This window comes from Microtus ochrogaster, chromosome 26 (assembly GCF_000317375.1).
Source record: "Microtus ochrogaster isolate Prairie Vole_2 chromosome 26, MicOch1.0, whole genome shotgun sequence".
Lineage (NCBI taxonomy): Eukaryota > Metazoa > Chordata > Mammalia > Rodentia > Cricetidae > Microtus > Microtus ochrogaster.
In genome coordinates this window covers 8,477,528-8,496,296 of record NC_022025.1, presented here as the reverse complement: position 1 = coordinate 8,496,296, position 18,769 = coordinate 8,477,528, and the positions used below count along the sequence as shown (strand labels likewise).

Below are 18,769 nucleotides of genomic sequence, written 5' to 3'. Positions count from 1 at the left end.
TCTGTGCAGTTCAATGAGCATGTTAAGTTTCTTATTCCTTTGATTTTCTTCTCAATGCCTTTGTTCTATTATCACAGCCATAAGCTGGGTTCCATGGAAACTGTGTATTTTAAAACAGACATCGGAATGGTATTTTACTATGAGTGCTTTAGTAGAAGGTAATATCCTTCTTAACTCATGATGATCAATGATAAAACTTTCAAGAAGATAAGGATAGAGTACCTACTGCCTGTTTCAAACTGGCATTTAAAACAACAGCAAAAAATGCACAACAAAATCGCGTGAAGTTGTTATCACATACACAATCCTCAAGACTAATTCTTTATTGTACATGAAATAATTACTTGCCTTTGCATTGGTATGTTAATTTAAAAGAAGAAAGTAATCTACGATGCAAATGTAAACATCAGGATATATGAAAAATAGTATTTACACATTAAGACAACGTAGTTACATATGATACATAAAATAAATGCTGTATTTAATAATTCAGAAGAACTCAATTCTAAATAGGAAAGGAATGTTTTGATAAGTGATCATTAGTGTCTATTAATTTCAAGTTTCTAGTACACTGAAAGTGTCAACTATTAAATTCAACAAAAATATTGACTGAAATGGAATTTCCCATGTAGTGTTATAACAAAACCATGGCCACCACCAACAACAACAACAACAAATGTTCAATTCATTACTACAAAAGTAAAAACTAATGCTTCTTAAGCATTAAAGTGCATAAACTTTGACTTCTGTGATAAATAGATTTTTACTTGAAAACTTCTAACTTTGGTTGCTGGCCAAACCTTTCCTAAAACTAGTTATTGGATTATGTGCTCTCTTCTTCTGCTGGGAAATATTATTTTAAGCGGTGTGACTTTTGCTTATACTACATTTGTTCAACTCTGTGAAGCTGGGTTACTTTGCTTGTCTGAAACACCTGACTGGCCTAATAAAGAGTTGAACAGCCAAAAGCAAGACAGGAGCAAAGACAGGTGGGGCTGGCAGGCAGAGAGTATAAACGAAGGAGAAATGAGGAAGAGGAGGAGCAATGAGAGAAGAAGGAAAGGAGGACACTAGGGGCCAGTCACCCAGTCACCCAGCCACCCAGTCACCCAGTCACCCAGCCACCCAGCCACCCAGCTAGCCACAGAGTAAGAGTGAAAGTAAGATATACAGAAGTAAGAGAAAGGTAAAAGCCCAGAGGTCAAAAGTAGATGGGTTAATTCAGGAAAAGCTGGCAAGAAACAAGCCAAGCTAAGGTTGGACATTCATAACTAAGAATAAGCCTCTGACTGTGATTTATTTAGGAGCTGGGTGATGGGCCCCCCAAAAATCAAAAGAGTAAAAAAGTAAAATATCACACAACATATCTCACCTAAAATTTAAGGCTATTTCACAAATATTTTGGCTCCTTTTACCATCTCCTTGATGGAATTTCAACCTCATGGTCCTTTAAATGTTTTTTACTTATATAATTCCTAGAGTGTGTTTCTTGAGCAGACAGACACTATACTAGGTTCATATGGTAGAACAGATGTCAAGAAGACAAACCATATGGAAATTTTAGTTATGACACAGTGGAAAAATGAGGTCTGACTTAAAAATAAGAGATGAAGATGGAAGCATTCTATACTGAAAAATAAGAAATACTGTTTCAGATGTTGAAATATTATCACAGAAAATGAGGCCAATCCAACAGTATTGAGCTGTAGGTGTCGGCAATCACTTTTCTCAGTTCCCGAAGTGGTAGTTATTCTTAACACTTCTGTTTTTTCACACTATTTCTGACGTTTGTATACATTAAGTTAAAATTCATTTGGTTATACAAACACCTGTTATTGAAGGGGTGCTATGCACATACAGATACAGAGTGAGCTGAACATGTTGTTCAGTAGACTAACTCCAGTTCTGGGGCACAAGGAAAGACACGAGATAGCAGGTGATATATCTTGAAAGTCAGAGGGCTTCCTCTTAGTTTTTCATATTACTTGCTTGAAGAGTACTGACTGGAATATTATCACTTACACATGAAAAACATTGCACTTGAAGTGCAGAATGGGACGGAAATATAGATAAGATTTGAGAACATCCCATAATTTATCAAATGGTCCAGGAACAAAAGATGATCTGCTTTTGAAAAAGTGGTAATAAGTGGTTAGATGTAGGACACATATGTGATATTAAGAATTTCATGTTATATCTACTGTGTTACTTACGTTGACTTATTTCAATTTATAATTTTTATGGTAATTTCCAACATCTTCACCCCATGCATGAGAAAAATCAGGGAGAGAAAGGGTTACCAGCTTCCTTCAGTTTCCAGTGCTGGCTTCTAACAAAATTTGAATCAAGAAAGTGCAGAGTTATAGAGAAAACCATTCCAAGAGCCATGGTCTGAAGTAGAAGACACAAAACAAAGGTAGTTTTCTATTGCCTTGGAACAGTTCACCTCAAAATGTAATGACTTAAAGAAACACTATTTGTTATTATTAAAAATTTCCACCGTCTCTCCTCCCATTAATAATAATAAAAAATGAAAAAAAAGAAAAAAGAAAAAATCTACTTTCTAATTAAAATTTTGTTTCTGAAAGAAAAAATATATTTTAAATTTAACCCTTTAAAAAAGAGAAACACTATTTGATTTTAACTTATTCAATGTCTTTTCCCTGAGGTTGAGAGATGGAAAAAAAATCAGGGGAATGATCTTGTAGTGAAACTTGGCTTAGTAGTACAGGGGCAGCTTTGTCAGTTAACAGGACATTTAAGTTGACTAGAATACGAGCAACCCTGAACGACTAACATGAGCAAATGCATATGTGATCAAAGAAGCATCGAGAAAATGTGTTTACATGTGAGAGGTCAGAAAACAATGTGGGAACGAAAGAACAACATGGATGAAATGTAGAGATCATGGGTGAGCTTCAAGACGACAAAGGAACAGAGTCTCTGGTGTTAGATTATCCTCACGGATGCAAACCCATCCAGGATACTAAGCCGTGATTGTGAAATGCCATCTGTTTAGAGGAAAGTGGTGTCACAGAGCATGTGTGAATGCTGATGCACCCAACAAGACTGCTTTGCCAATGCTAATGTCTTGGAGAGCAAGGCAAGCACTTGAGTGGTCTTGGTGCTGTTTTATATATTTTGACTTTATGTTTTAATTTTTCATGCCATGTATTTTGTTCATGCTGTTTCTCTTCCCCTAACTCCACCAATACACTACCAATCCAGCTTCATGTACTTTCTCACAAACAAACAGAACAAACACCAACTAAACTAAAACAACATCATCCAGAGCAAGCACATGAAATCCATTGTGTTGGCCAACCAGTCTTAACCCTGCCTGTAGTGTGGCCAATATACCCTGTGTCACTTATTCGAGAAAACTGGGGCTTCCTTCCCCAGCAGGTATCAATTACAAATAGCTTCTTGTTCCAAAGTAAACAATTCTTCTCTCTACATATACATTTTTAAGGTGAGGTATGGACAAATTTTTATAAGGATATAAATACAAAAATTATACTCATTGTATTAACAAACTTCTAAGTATATTATATGCCTAGATTTACCTTGTTAATAATTTTGCCTTATGTTATTCTGACAAACAGACCATCTCTTTTGACAAATGGAGGTTTCTGCCCATGTAGACCCCTGCCTACTGTTTGCTTTAAGAGGTTATCCTAGGTGGCAAAGCTTGACTCAAAAAATAGAAGTGATTTCCTCTAGATCAAGTGATAAGTTCTCCAGATGGCTGAATCAATCTCCTTATCTGACAGGTGAGACTGAGCCAGGTTTAGAGCTGTTTCAAAGAAAGAACAGCCATGCCTTGGGTTGTTAATTAAACATCTAGGGGCATCTCAGAAGGCACTGAACCCTTAAAACATAGGACTCAGACGATGTAAACTGGACTTGATCTGAAAACCTCTTTCCTGCAGGCCAGCTGGGTTCCAGAAAATATAACGAAGCTGCCAAGACAAAGAAGCAATTAAACTGTCCTATTCAACTGCAACACCTATGAACCGCAACCAGCAGCATGGCAATAATGATGTTCTAAGTACCTGTCACATAGTGATGGAAATTAAGAGCTGTTGGACTGGATTTAAGGCCCATTCAACAGGAGGAAAAAAATCTTGCATGGTACTGGAATCTTAGCTTTCTGTGGCTAGTGAGGTCAGAGACCTAAGCAAAGAATCTAGTACTTTGTAGACTGGAAAGTTCCTTACTACATTCTAAACCTCATCCTTATACCCACAGACCATGAAAGAAGTTCTCTTTAGTGAAGCAAATGAGACCATCACAGGAAACCGTAACTGGACTCAAAGCAGAAATCAACAGATTTGGGGGAGACAACCCCCCACAGGTGCAGTTAAACAACAAGTTTCATAACATCAAGGAAGAAATGGGGGAAGAGTGTAGGAGCCAGAATATCAAGGAGACAGCTGTGAAACAGTCTCAGGTCAGTTTTATATCCTATTCAGTGAAAGAGTCTCTTCTAGAAATGTCCGCATAAACAGGAACAGAACAATGGCAGTATCAATGGATATGTTAACGAGAAGGAAAGTATTTTCAGGTCCAACTCCTAGACGATGAACGATATGCAACTAATGACTACTGAGAAAGAGGAAAATAAGACTCTTCCAGGGAAAAGCCCTTTACTGAAAAGATATATGCAAAAACAACAAAAATAGACTCAACAAGTTGTGTGTATGTATATATGCATATATGTGTATGCACACACACACATATGCATGCACGTACATATCCATATAGGAAATATGCACTCATGTATGCAATGCATACATTTTAAAAGTATATGCATATGCACACATATATATCCATGTGTATTTATGCATATGTACACCCATCCATGTATAAAAAGAACAAAGGGTTTAGGGGTAAGGGAGGGTAGTTGGGAGGGGTTGGGGAGAGAAAGGAAGGAGTAAAAGTGACATAATTCTACTTCAATTCAAAACATACTTTTAAAAATAGAACACAATTCCGAAGTTCTCCTCTAGCAAAGGACTGTTCTTTAAGAAGATGAAAATTGTTTCAGAGCATTTACAGTTCATGGAACAAAGGCAGCAGTGACTCACGACTTCTGTTCCTGCAGTCAGGATGTGAGTACCACCATTCAACCAATACCCATTCAACACATTGAATACTCATTATCTGGTATTACATCAAGTACTTGCCAAACAATGGCAAGGTGGTATTTATTTATTAGCATCATCATTGACATCATCGTACTAAACCCCAAACCAGAAAATTTTAATATATATAAGCCAAGAAAAGGCATAGCAAGTACAAGAATTCCAAGCTGGTCAATCCTAAGGCTACTTTTTAATCTCAAAGCTACAGATATGACTTGCATCAAGAAGTAGTTTAGAAATAGCATAGGAATACACTGGAGAAAGTGGATCATCTAAGGTTTTCTGATGCCTCTTTTCTTTTTAACAAAGCAAAAATTTTCCTATTGGAACTACTTTTTCAAAGCTGGATATTACAACAACTTACTTGTCTGGCGGCTGGGGAAATGGATCAGCAGGCAAAGACACACACCTGAAAACCCGAATTTCACACCTGGATCCCACATGTTATTGCTCTTATTGTATGTCAAGATTTCAGTTGAATTCTCAGTACTTTTCTTTATTAAAATTGCCTCGGGATTCTTTTATTTTCTAGGTTAGAGCTTTCAGAGAAATGTTTCAAATGCCCTCAGCTTTGGATACTCTCAAGAAGATCAGGGATTTGAGAAAAGACCTTGGTCTGGGGAGAAATGTAAGTCTTAGGTCATCTTCCATTTTATATATAATATATATTTATATATACTATATAAATATACTAGTTTTAGAGGAGGTGGTGGCTGTGTAACATTTTAAATATACTAAACACAACCAGATTCTTTACTTTTAAATGGCTAATTTGATATGAATTTCACATTAATTATAAAAAGCTATTCTTAGAAATTATTTTTACTTCCTAGTATTTGACATATGAACAAGAGTTGTCTTCATTTTAAAACGCTTTTATTTCTAATCTCTTTTGTTGATGCTTTATTGGAATTAAATATTAATTTCGAAATTCTTGGCAGTGGCTAGCAGCACCCAAATTACAGGACTTTCTCTGTAAAACACACTCTGAGCTGAGGTGTAGCTTGATAGTAGAACAACTGCCTACTACAGGCAAGGCTCTGGGCTTGATTCCCAGAGCTGCGAAAAACAAAAAACGACCCACTTCATCTGAGTCTATTTTGGTATGTAAAATAATCATCTCTATCAGCCATAACTTAAAAATTTGCTTAATTGCTGGGCGGTGTGGCATAAGCCTTTAATCCCAGCACTCGGGAGGCAGAGGCAGGAGGATCTCTGTGAGTTCAAGGCCAGCTTCGTCTACAAGAGCTAGTTCCAGGACAGCTAGGGCTATTACATGGAGAAACCTTGTTTCAAAAATCCAAAAGAAAAAAATTGCTTAAACATCTGTGTATAAACCTTATATCTAGAATTTCCTTGACTACTGAAAGTACTTACAATGCTAAGAATATGGTACAAATGTTTCTCCTATGAGTGATTATGCTTGATGTGATTTGGAAACTGTATCTCACTTCGGCAAGAGCATCCCGCTGCATATTTTACATAACCAACTGCAAGAGCATGAGAAACACGATCTTCCTATTTTATAAATTTTATGATTGTAGACACTAGTGGGATCTATTTCAGTGCTATTTAGGGACAGCGTTGTCTCATGTAATTAACCAAAGCCACTAAAATTTTACTCCTATATTTTACAGCCCAGCATGTATTGACTGGAATGAAAGGGCTTTGTTCTATGAGCTTAAAACAAAGAAACACTCTGTCCCTATAATATTATATTTTTATATACTTATTTATTTATATATATTATAAACTATGGTAACAGTTTATAAAAATCCATATCTTAATCACATGACTACAGGATCTTACTGGGTAGAGAACCCCCGCCCACCCAAGCTTATTCTTTTCTCCATGAACACACATGTTTAGGGTGCGGTTGTTTTCAGGGTCTAGAGTTTGAAGAGCTGTGGCCTTGGAGAGCACACAAGCCACCATGAGGCAAAGTTTGCACACACAAAAGTAAGACTTGATCTCTTTGAAGTATTATGAATATTGGGAATAGAATAATGTATCAAGGAACATACATACATACAGAAATGATCAATTTCCTTTCAATATTATAATTAGCCTGTGGTTCCCGCACCCAGTGGCAGAGGTGGTAGGATTACCCAGGAGTTTGAGGCCAGTGTGGGATTGACAGTGAGTTCCATGACAACCAGACCTCTATGGCAAAATATTTCACTTTATTTATTTTAATATTTAAGCAACATTTTAATTTATGTGCTTGTGTGTGAGTGACTGCAGTCCCTACCATGATGAACTGACTGTACTCTGGAAATGTGAACCGAATTAAAGCCGCCACTTTAAGTCGCAGAAAATAACTATTTCCCCTTTCCAAACAACTTAACTTTAACAGGGTACCGCTTACCTAGAGATACTGAATACCACTTACTAGCGTCTAATGATACTTTCTGTAAGGTAAAAAAAATAGGACATGCCACCTGACTGCATTCATTTATTGGAAAATGGGCTAAACCATTTGTGTGGGAAATCCGAAGAGAGCATGAAACTAATAAAATTTCTCAAAATTAAAGCAATAACCTGTATGAAGACATAAATGCAAATATAAAAATTGAAAGCGCCTCTTGCTTCTTCCCAGCAAGCGATCTTTCACGCTCTGGGGTGTTAACTGTAGCATGGCTTGCCAGGGATTTAGTCAGCTTGAGAACAAATCTCTTCTCCAGAGAGAGCCGCTGCTGTGACTCCAATGTTTTCATGAAATATCGACTTACTGTCATTTTCATCCGGATATTATTAACTCTGTTTTATAGACAATAAAATGTAATTCCTTACTGAGCATGAACTATTCTTTCAGTTCTTTCTGAGCGTGAAGTATTAAATCTGTGGCTGCTGCAAATTGCTTCCCAAGCATCAGGTCATGAGCAATGTGAGGAATGAGGCCGCCACTGAGTATCAAAAGCTCTGAGAACTTTGACGACAGTTCTAAAAGTGGCACTGAACTATACGGGAGTGAGAAAGACAGTCTGTGTTCATGCTGCTACAATGGCTACCCACAAAGCCACAGAGGGATCTCTATTATTTGGTGTTTATATCTCTCTGATTATTCCTTGTCCTAAAACATAACCTTGAAACAACATTGAAACAAATGTGAGATGGGGGTTTGTTTGCTAGCGTATTTGTTAATTTATTTTGTGTCTGTGAGTGTGCATGGCACACGCATCACAGTGGACATGTAGAGGCCAAGTGACAACGTGTGGGAACTGGTTTGCTCGTCTATTGTGTGTGTCCAGAAGCATCTTATCCCATGAGCCATCTCACTAGCTCCAAGAGATGTTTGCAATTGATGAAACATTTCTTCTCCGTAAATTGAAATCCTGTGAAACAGTGCTCATAAAACTTCAGTCCTGCAGCAAAGTCATGGTGATAGATCGGATTTCAAATGTTCTTTGGATCATTTGGTTCCCTGTGAGACAATACTATTCACAATCGATTAGGGACTGTACATTTAATCCAGTTAGTGTCAACAAGCATTCTATAGATTCGAAGATAAAGTTCACAGGCTTGTAAAATCATGTCTGTTTTTTCCCCTGTTATTTTAACTTCTTAAATTTGCTTTCAATTCCTAGTTCTACACAGACACAGAAAGAAGCAAGCCAATGGCTTTTCGATAGCCAAGCCATGACACACGAGCCTATTGTGCATTTCTGTAAGTATTTATTGGCAAGTGATCCCTGCCACACAGGAAAAACTGGTTGAAATTTTCAATAAAGATGACTCCTGCAAACAACATCGGGGTGATTTTTGTTAGAACAAATTTGAGCACCGATAACTATATCACACCGGAGAAACTCATACACATTTTTTTTCAGGTACTAAGGGACAGCATATTGTCATGCTAGGTTATTTGGGAAACTAACAGTTCACAAGGTTTCCTATCACATGAATCAGTGTTTTCAGGTCAAGGTTCAAATGAGGAAACAAGTACCCAAGTAGCCTCTAGGCACAGAGCTCAAACCCTGCAATTAGGACTTGTCGGGCAGGAACCCACTGCCTAGCAGAAATTAAATGGATTTTTAATCCAACCTCAAAAGAGTGATTTAGTCCTGTGGTTAAAATAACTTACCAGAAAGAATTTCTATTTCTTCAAATAATAAATAATGAACAAGTAATTAGCCATTCCATTGGGAAGAGGAATGGCCACAACAAGTGTAATCACCTTCAGCCTTAAGTCTCCTTGTGTTATCCTGAATTTAGTCTGTGTTCTTTACTGTTAACCGCAGTATTAAGCTTTTATTTGACATCACATCCAATTAAATGTGATATGATGAGTCCAAGAATAAGAATATAGAAATGTAGATTCCAGGAATAAGAATATAGGAATAGAGAATACAAAGTTGTAAGCCTAGGAGAATGAGAGCAGACTGTCAGGAGCTTTCTCAGCAGCTTAAGGATTAACTATTAACAGTGGGTTACTTTGCTTACAACCCAGAGCTCTGCCTGCAAGGTTGAAGCAGCCCCTGCAAACTGAGAGGCAGATTTTAGACAATCATCCCCTTCGCTCCCCGCCCCCCCATCACTCATGACCAGCTATTGATGTGAGCTAACTCTGAAATGATGGGTTGTATGTGACTTTGTTGTTGTTCATTGTCCCATGCTCTTTCCAGCTTCATGAAACTGTAGCATCAGGGGGAGTGCAGAGCTTTGGTAAACACCATCAGAAAGTGCAAGAGAGAAACCATGGGCTAAATAAATAAATGGACAAACCCTGTCAATGGAAATTCTAATAACAGGCAATTTGTATCCGAGTTTCACCTCGATATTGTAAAAGCTGCTTTGTTCATATCTTAATGCTTATTGCTTCTTGCTATAAAAAGAGGGAGCTCAGAAACCGTCCTTTGCTACAGGCTTACAAATCCATCTCTGGCTGTGGTCTCAGTTAGCTGATAAGCTTTTTGTGCCCCATGGAGATTGATTTTTTAATTTCTTTTATTGTTTTTTTCCTAAAATAAAGTTTGCTTCTCGTTTAATAGACTTTGGTGTTTTGTCCCCGATCTTTGTGTGACCCCCGAGGACCAAATAGGCATTCATTTCTCAAAGCAAATAAGTTCTTAAATTATGGGGCTATAATCGAGATTAATAATTTCTTGTATTATTTTCAAGAATTTTCCTGGCTTGGTGGTTCACACCTTTAGCTCCTGCATTTTGGAGGCAGGAGCAGGTAGATCTCTGTGAGAACGAGGCCAGCCTGGTCTACATAATGAGCTCCACGGGACAACCAGGGCTACACAGTAAAATTGTTTTTTTTTTTAATCAACTGTTTTAATATGAATCCTTCACAACTTGTTCTTAGTATGAAATTAAGATAAATAAAAGCCCTTCTGTTATTTAACTTTGGACTAACCTACTTCAACTTATTTACTCAGTTCCTTTGAGACTCTGTGTAGCTTACAAATTTAGTCCCATCATTCCGTCACTCAGACATTAATTATAACCCCAGACACACACAACATCATCAAAAAGAAAGCCTGTTATACGGTAACAAAATCCTACAATAGTAAAATTGAAGTTGGGTAGGTGTAGTAATTAAAAGGACATACACTTTAATTTCAGATTATTCACCTTGAAATCATTGAATAAAATAGATTTAGCTCCTACAGAAATAAAGTGATTTCTATATTTTAGCTATCCAACAGCATATGAAACACGGTGCAAAGCCACAGGTTTATGTGTGCATATTCTCCATATGTATGAATACTAAAATAATATACATATGATATTAATGTATATTATATTGAATATGAGAAGTAAATATCAGAAAATTAATGGGACATATTGTTCCTTAACTGTAACTCATGTCTTTCTTTTTTTTTTTTTTGGTTTTTCGAGACAGGGTTTCTCTGTAGCTTTGGAGCCTGTCCTGGAACTCCCTTTGTAGACCAGGCTGGTCTCGAACTCACAGAGATCCGCCTGCCCCTGCCTCCCGAGTGCTGGGATTACAGGCGTGCGCCACCACCGCCCGGCGTAACTCATGTCTTGAAATATATTCTTGTTTTTTTTGCTGGGATTACAGGCGTGCGCCACCACCGCCCGGCGTAACTCATGTCTTGAAATATATTCTTGTTTTTTTCCAATTTTTAACATTATTACCAGTAATTATTATCAGCAATTAATTTTGTTCTTAATAATAGCTAATGCTGTATTTTTTAAGACCTAATAACTAGCATTTTAAAAAAATATAAATAGATACACAAACATGTGCATTTGTTTGTATCTGAGTTTTGGAGGAAGTATATTTGGGGGAACGTGTGTGTAGCTTTATTGAAGAGGTGATTATTAGCCTCACAATTGTTTAACTAGAATAACATGAGCTGTTGAGAAAATTGTATTATAAAACACTTTGGAAGCTAAATAATGTTAAGTAATGCTGTACATTAGTAAATTACAGTCGAGAAGGGTCCCTCATGTCTGTTAAGCTGGCATGTCAAAATATCCACTGTTACATTTTAGTAGAGGATCTTCACTAGCAGGAATATAAAACTGTTTCTTAGAAGCATGCTAACTTTTATATTTTGAAATATGGACTTCTGGAGAAGATAAGAAAAAATGGACTTTCAGTATTCTGAATTAATCCTTCAATATTGATTAAAATAAATTGCAATATTATTGAACAAACAATAAACTGACATTTGTATTTATGTTGATTTTATCACAAGACTTGATAATACTTTGCTACTATTAATGACTCTAAGTCACTTCACTGTTATATTTAAAAAAACACTAATATACTGCAGCCTATTTTAATTTTAACATAGTTGGACTTCACAATATAAGATTAAATCCCAACAAATATGTGAACAAGATAGAAAATGAAGAAAGATCAGACCTAGAAAAGATGATGTTTCTAGGATTTACAAATATATCTTTAATATGTAAGTACATTTTCTTACATATTATTATAAATATGATTTTATTAAAATCAGTTTTAATAAACTAACATTTATCTTGCTTTTTCTTAAAAGATAGGGCGATAACCCCAGTCAAAAATCTTTCCTTAAATCCCACTTAGCCATTGCTTCTTAAATCTTCATACTTTGGAAGAATACAAAAAAATTGGTAAAAACAAAAATTCTAAGTATTTGACTATGGAAATCACTCTTAGAAACAGACATTAAAGGCATCCAAAAATTCAAAAATAGCTATTGAAACAGCAATCATGAAGGCAAAATGTATTCTTGCAACATTCAGCTCATAATTTGCATCTGTTTTCCTAAAGGATCTGGCTTATTATAGATAAAAATAATTTTAATAGAGATTATATCTGCTAAGGCTGGGAATAGGATCAAACAGTTTTAACAAATACTTTGTGTTCCTATGGCAAAATCATTAAAGATTTTTTATTCTCCAGGACATATGAATCTTTGAATGGATTCAGCTATTTCTAGCTGGGGGGATGTTCTTAGAATTTACGTTGCTTTCTTCCAGTGGCTAAGGTCACCTTGTCTCCTGAAGTGCTCAATTAACATTCCTTTCTGAGGCTGTGGATCACCTGGGTCAGTGACACTCTCCTGCGGTGGAAGAGAAAGGTCGCAGGGTGCGTAGCTTCTTTCCTCTATCTATGCAATTCTCCTGCCCTGAAGCTACAGATACTCCACAAATGCATTTTTAAAAAGTGGGTTGAAATAAAGTCTGACAAAGTCCAGTGTTGCATATCCAGGAGGTAGAAAAACAAGCAGGAAAAACCAGAATGAAACAATATAACACTGAGTTAGGTAAGTTTGGTAAGTGGGTGAATATTGGCTTTTTTATTAGAGGCTTAACTTTCACTTTTTGTTTTACTGGACATTAAAAAAATTTGTGAAACTGTAAAAATGGAAAGAGTTTGATAAGAAGTCCATTAAACATTTGTTTGGTCAGGCATTTTTCTGTGCTTTATATAAAGTTGTGTGAACTCAGTAAACAAAATCTTTATCCACGAATAAAATCTGAGATTATATTCTTCTAGATAAGAAAAAATATTATGTATTATGTATATTCTACTAGATAATGAAGACAATATTTCACATGTATTACATGTATATTTAGGGGTGGAAGTGAGACTTAATGTCATACATGTATATAAGAAAATTAGGCAAGAGGGCCTCTGTTCAATATCATCTGAGCAAAAGTCCATCAAGGAAGAGTGAATTTTACAAGGATCTGGGAGGAATCCAGAAGAGGAACCTGTACTGGGATAGTAGACTTGTGGGCACATCCGAGCATCAGAGAGCTCCTGGTGTGAGCAGGGCAAGCAGTGCGAAGTAGGCAGGAACAACAGACAGGCAGCGTTTAGGCGGCAAAGGGCCTTCTGAAGAAATGCAAATGAAAGCTACTTTGAGATTGTATCTTACACCAGCCAAAATAGCAAAGATGAGTAAAACAAATGAGACCTCATGCTGGTGAGAAGGTGGGTAAGGGAAACACTCCTGCATTGCTGCTGGGATTGCAAACTTGTGTTTCCCCTATGGAAATCAGTGTGGCAGATCTTCGGGAAGCTGGGAGGAGATTTGCCTCAAGATCCAGCTGTGACACCCTGGGTCACATATCCAGAGGACTCTGTCTGTGCTCTACCACACTGACACTTGTTCATTCATGTCCACTGCTCCTGCCGAGACTGGAAGCTGCCGAGATGCCCATCAACAGATGAACGGATTATTAAAATGTGGTGGATTTGCACAATGGAATATTGTCTACTTGTCTAAAAAAGTGAAATCATGTGTTGGTTCCCAGCACATTTCAATTAGGATTCTCACATCCACCAAGACAATCCTAGGAACTTTCTAGGCATGGAGAATGTGAGTCATTTAGACAAGTCACTTCCTCTGGGATGCTACTTGAGATTAGAATAAAGTTCTTAGGTCTGGTATGATGGCCTGTGACTGTAACCTTAGTGCTCCAGAAGTTGAGGCAGGGGGATTTCTGCAAAATTGAGACTAGTCGAGGCTACACAGTGAGTTCCAGGCCTAGGCCACATAGAAGGACAAATGTGTATATATATATATTAATCATAGAATATAATAAAAAAAAACCTAACCCCTTCCCAGTGGTCCCTTTTCTTAAATCCCAACATGATTGACATTAGATTACCTTTCTTTTCCTATATTTCCTTAAGCTCAGCATTCAACTCAATTTTACTAAAGTAAAGGACCCTCATATAGAGAAGAAACTCTTTTCTCTTTCTTTTTTCTTCCTTCCTTCCTTTTTCTTTTATTTTTTTTTAAAGAAAACAAACTGTCTTTTTTCATTTTACATACCAATCCCAGTTTCCATTCACTCCACCTACCCCCACCCCAACCACTACTCAGAGAGCATAAGGCACATTGCTTTGGGGAAGATCCAAGGCCCTCCCTACTATATCTAGGCTGAGCAAGGTATCCAACCAAAGAGAATGGGTTCCAAAAAGCCAGTACAAGTAGTACCGACAAATCCTGGTGTCACTGCCAGTGGCCCCGCAGTCTGCTCCAGCCCTACACCTGTCACCCACATTCAGAGGGACTAGTTTGGACCTATGCTGGTTCCTTCCAGGTCCAGGTGGAGTTGGTGAGCTCCCATTAGCTCAGGTAAACTGTTTCAGTGGGTATCCCCATCATGCTCTTGACCTCTTTGCTCATATTCTCACTCTTCCCACTCTTCAGCTGGACTTTGGGAGCTCAGCCCAGTGCTCCACTGTGGGTCTCTGCCTCTGTTTCTATCAGTTGCTGGATGAAGGTTCTATAGTGACATCAATGATATTCATCAATCTGAATACAGGTCAAGGCCATTTCGGGAACCCTCTCCTCTATTGCTTAGGTTTTTAGCTGGCGTCATCGTTAGGCAGAGGTGGGAGGATTGGCAATTTGAGGCCAGCAAAGCCATGCACTAGATGTAAACAAAAAAGGGAAGAGACATCTGGACTACATAAGAATTCTCTCTAACATCACTGAAACTTCTGCCAGGGTTCAGTCGACTCCTGATGTGGTTCTATCACTGAGGACAGGGAGACTGTTCCTCTGAGGCTGGCTCTCACAGATCCATTGGGGATTTTGAGCTGCCCTGGACATGAAGGTTATTCCAGGAGCCTTCTGATCTATCCCAGCTGTGGTAACACCTCCCTTATTTTCCTCAGCAACTGGTAGCACCACGCCTCTTTCTAAAACCAAGAGGGGGTACCCACCCCAAAGTCTCCCCTCTCTGTGCCAAAAAAGTGAAATCATGAAATTCACAGGTAAATGGATGAAACCTACGTACAATGGAAGCTTGTTAATATATAAACATAAAATATAAATGCCAATGAACGGGGAGACGACAGGGCTGCTACTTGACATCTTTTGCCACCAACCTATACCTCCAGAGCAAGGAATTGGTTTCATTTAATTAAGTTTTTGAACAAAGGAGCCCCATTGAAACCCCTAAGATACGCAGGCTATTGCGAGAGCTATGGCTTGTTCTCCACGAACTGATGGGATGGCCCTATTGCTGAAGATCACACTTACATCTCTCATAGACCATGGAGAAGTCAACCCGGTGTCTGCCTAGAGCCCTTTTCATCCCTGTTGTTAAAAGTTAATAGTGCTGGAATGTGCTTTGCACACTTCCGGGGGATTGTTAACCACCAGTCCAGCTACAAGTCCTGAGGTCTACAGTGATGACCTGCCTGCATGATAAACTGCACAATGCATAAACTTGCTAAAGTAACCATAAGGTCTACTCAGTGAGATGGAGCCCATACCTGATACATCCAAGAACCTGACAGTAGATAGGGCTTGGGTCTAGGGGAAAACCCAGTAGAACTCACTCTTCTGCTAAAGGAACATAGCAATAAAATGACTACAAACAACCTTCTTCTACACCATTTGATCAGTGTCTGAGTTATCATCGGAGAAATTTCCTTCTACAGTAGATGCGAACTAATACAGACACCCACAACTGGAAAATGTGCAGACACTGAGAGACTGTCGAAAACTCAGCCCTAAATGGGATGTCTCTATCAAATATCTCTCCTCGGAGCACAAGAAAGACAAAGTGGAAAGATTGTAGAAGCCGGCGGGGATGGAGGACTCCAAGGAAATAGTGTCTTCCAGACACAGTGGGGCTGACGCACACTTGCGGAGACTGTGGCAGCGTGCACAGGTCTATGCTAGATGGGGTCACAATGCTGGGAGTAGATGGGGACATAAGCTCCTATCACTAACCACTGACAGCTGTTCGCAAAGGAACAACCTGTGCTCTTCGGTGCAGTTTCACTGGGTACACGAACCATAACTAAGGGCAGGTCACACGCCCAACAGCAGATTGATGGCATAAAACCAACTCAATATTAATTTTAGAGAATTTTTTTCAACTCATATTTATGTGTTTGGGCATTTTTAAACCTTATTTGTCTTTTGTTCATATATTATGTTTTCTTATTTTATTTTTTCATGGATTTTATTTTCTTTGTGTCTCTCTGTGTATGTGTTTTTTCATGCTTTTTATTATTTTTCTGTTCTTTTCGGCCTGCTTTTTTTTTATTCTAAAGAGAGAGAGACAGAGAGAGAATGCATGGAGTTGGATGGGTGGGGGTGTGGAGAGGATCTGAGAGGAGATGAGAGAAAGAAAGCCACAATCAGAATAATATACTGCAGGAAAAAAAAACTTCAATAAAAAGTAAATTCCTAGTATTGACTGAACTTTGTAAGATTCTACTAATGAGTTCAAATTGTGAAGCAAGTAGTGTATTTGCTTACATAGATTTTAGTCAAAAGCTACTCTACTTGCCCCTTTAGAGAACTCCTTAGGAAGGAGCAGAACAGCAGAGTCCAAAGGCTAAACACAAAATGATGGTGACTTTGATCCAGCTTGGCACAAAGGAAGCAAACATAGGTGCTCTAATTCGGACATTAGATTCCGTGTAATTGAGCCCTCACTAACCACTCCAGTTTTATTTAACGTAAACCTTGTTTGCCCTTTTTTGATGTATAACTGGCTATTAATCTGAACACATGGATATTTTTTATCCTCTAATTGGAATGACCTTCATCTTTCTCTCCATGACCCAGCAGAGAGTTCAGCCTTCATGTCTAAGAGTCTCCTCCCTGGAAACGTTCCTGACCTATTGGAAGCAGAGATGCTGGTCCAGACTTTCATACACTATAAAACTTACCTTCTGCTGCTTATGAAGGGTCCTACTAATAGCAATATCAATAACACGTATGCAATTATACCATATTTAGTATATATATTGAAGTTGACCAACTAGAAGAAGTTAGAATTGTGCTCTGAGACTCAATGAACCTAGGATGTTTCAGACTTAGTTATTATTTGGTAATTGTACTTAATAAACTCACGACATCCATTATATCCTTCTTTGTACATTTGCAAATGCAAAGGGAACAATGTGAGGAAAATTCTGGTAGCTTGAATCTCTGCCACGACTGAATTAAGAGTTTAAAGCCACAATTTGAGTAGACAATCAACCCATCAATTGGCAAATCTACTCTTGCTAATGACCAGATCCTGAAACACTATTTTAAAAGTTCAAAACGTAATGTTTTCCCATTTTATTATTTATGTGAATTTATAGGTCAGAGGTGTAAAAAAAATAAAGACACACTGAAATTACTTAAATGTCACTTTCACGTGACATTTCTGAAAAGATTTCAGAAGCAAAGCTATTTCAATGCACAAGTATCTATCTGATTGCAGTCCTGGCCTCTGTGCCCAGTCTTACTTGTATCTTTAGCATTCACCTCACAATACTCTTTAAGAAGGAAATACAGAAGATAATAAAATTCTGTTATAAATGTGGAAAATTTAGATGTGAAATTTTAATTAATATTATTGTAAATATGTCTATATAACTACAAACAGACTTAAAGGTGTATATTTTATAATATACATTTAAATATATAATAGTAAATTTTAAAAATTGTATTATATTTTATAGACCACGGCTGTTGTTGAACCCGTGGGGATCAGTGGAAGAGTGGTATTTCAGACTATTGTATTCAGAAGCTTCAGAGTTTGCAGGTCCAGAGGTAAGAAACTACTGCACCAGGGCAAATTTGCACTCGAAAAGATTTGTTCCAAACTGAACTGATAGTTAAACCATATATAAATGATTTTATTAATTACAATATGCCTGCTATTGTGGTTAATCAACATTTCTCATCTCCATTTATGTCTATATGTACAACATATTTATCTATTTCTCCCCTTGAGACACAATTATACCTCATAAGATGATCTCTATTGAAACAAACATACACATTAGTTATGCTTCTATTAGCATTTGTAGTAAAGGCTCATCTGAGGTTAGTTTAAGAAAGTTGCCCCAAACAAAGTAAACTTGGATGAACTGGGCCTTACTTTCATCTGTTCACATCTTGGGCAATAAGTTTATGCTAAGCTTTTAAGGCCAATATCCTGACTGGAAAAAGAGACTGACTACACACGTTTATTTGACCAGCACTCCAGTCATGAGTTCTAACACTCCTGGTCTCAATGCATGGTCATACTTCATCCTTTGCCTTGTTTATTTATATTCAATATTTTATCCCATCAGGTGGGGAAATGAATATTAGTTGAACACACTAAAATCGGTCTATGAGTCAGAGATCTGTATTTTAGAATAAACCTTTTTTTTTTTCTGTAGGCATTTTTAAGAG

The 18,769-nt window shown here is 37.6% G+C and overlaps 1 protein-coding gene across 4 annotated transcripts in view; it reads right to left on the bottom strand.

Annotated features, from left to right (window-relative positions):
* The window catches only part of Pclo (piccolo presynaptic cytomatrix protein), a 293,606-nt gene that overhangs the window by 117,915 nt on the left and 156,922 nt on the right, over window positions 1-18,769 (bottom strand). The gene's annotated exons all lie outside the window — the stretch shown is intronic.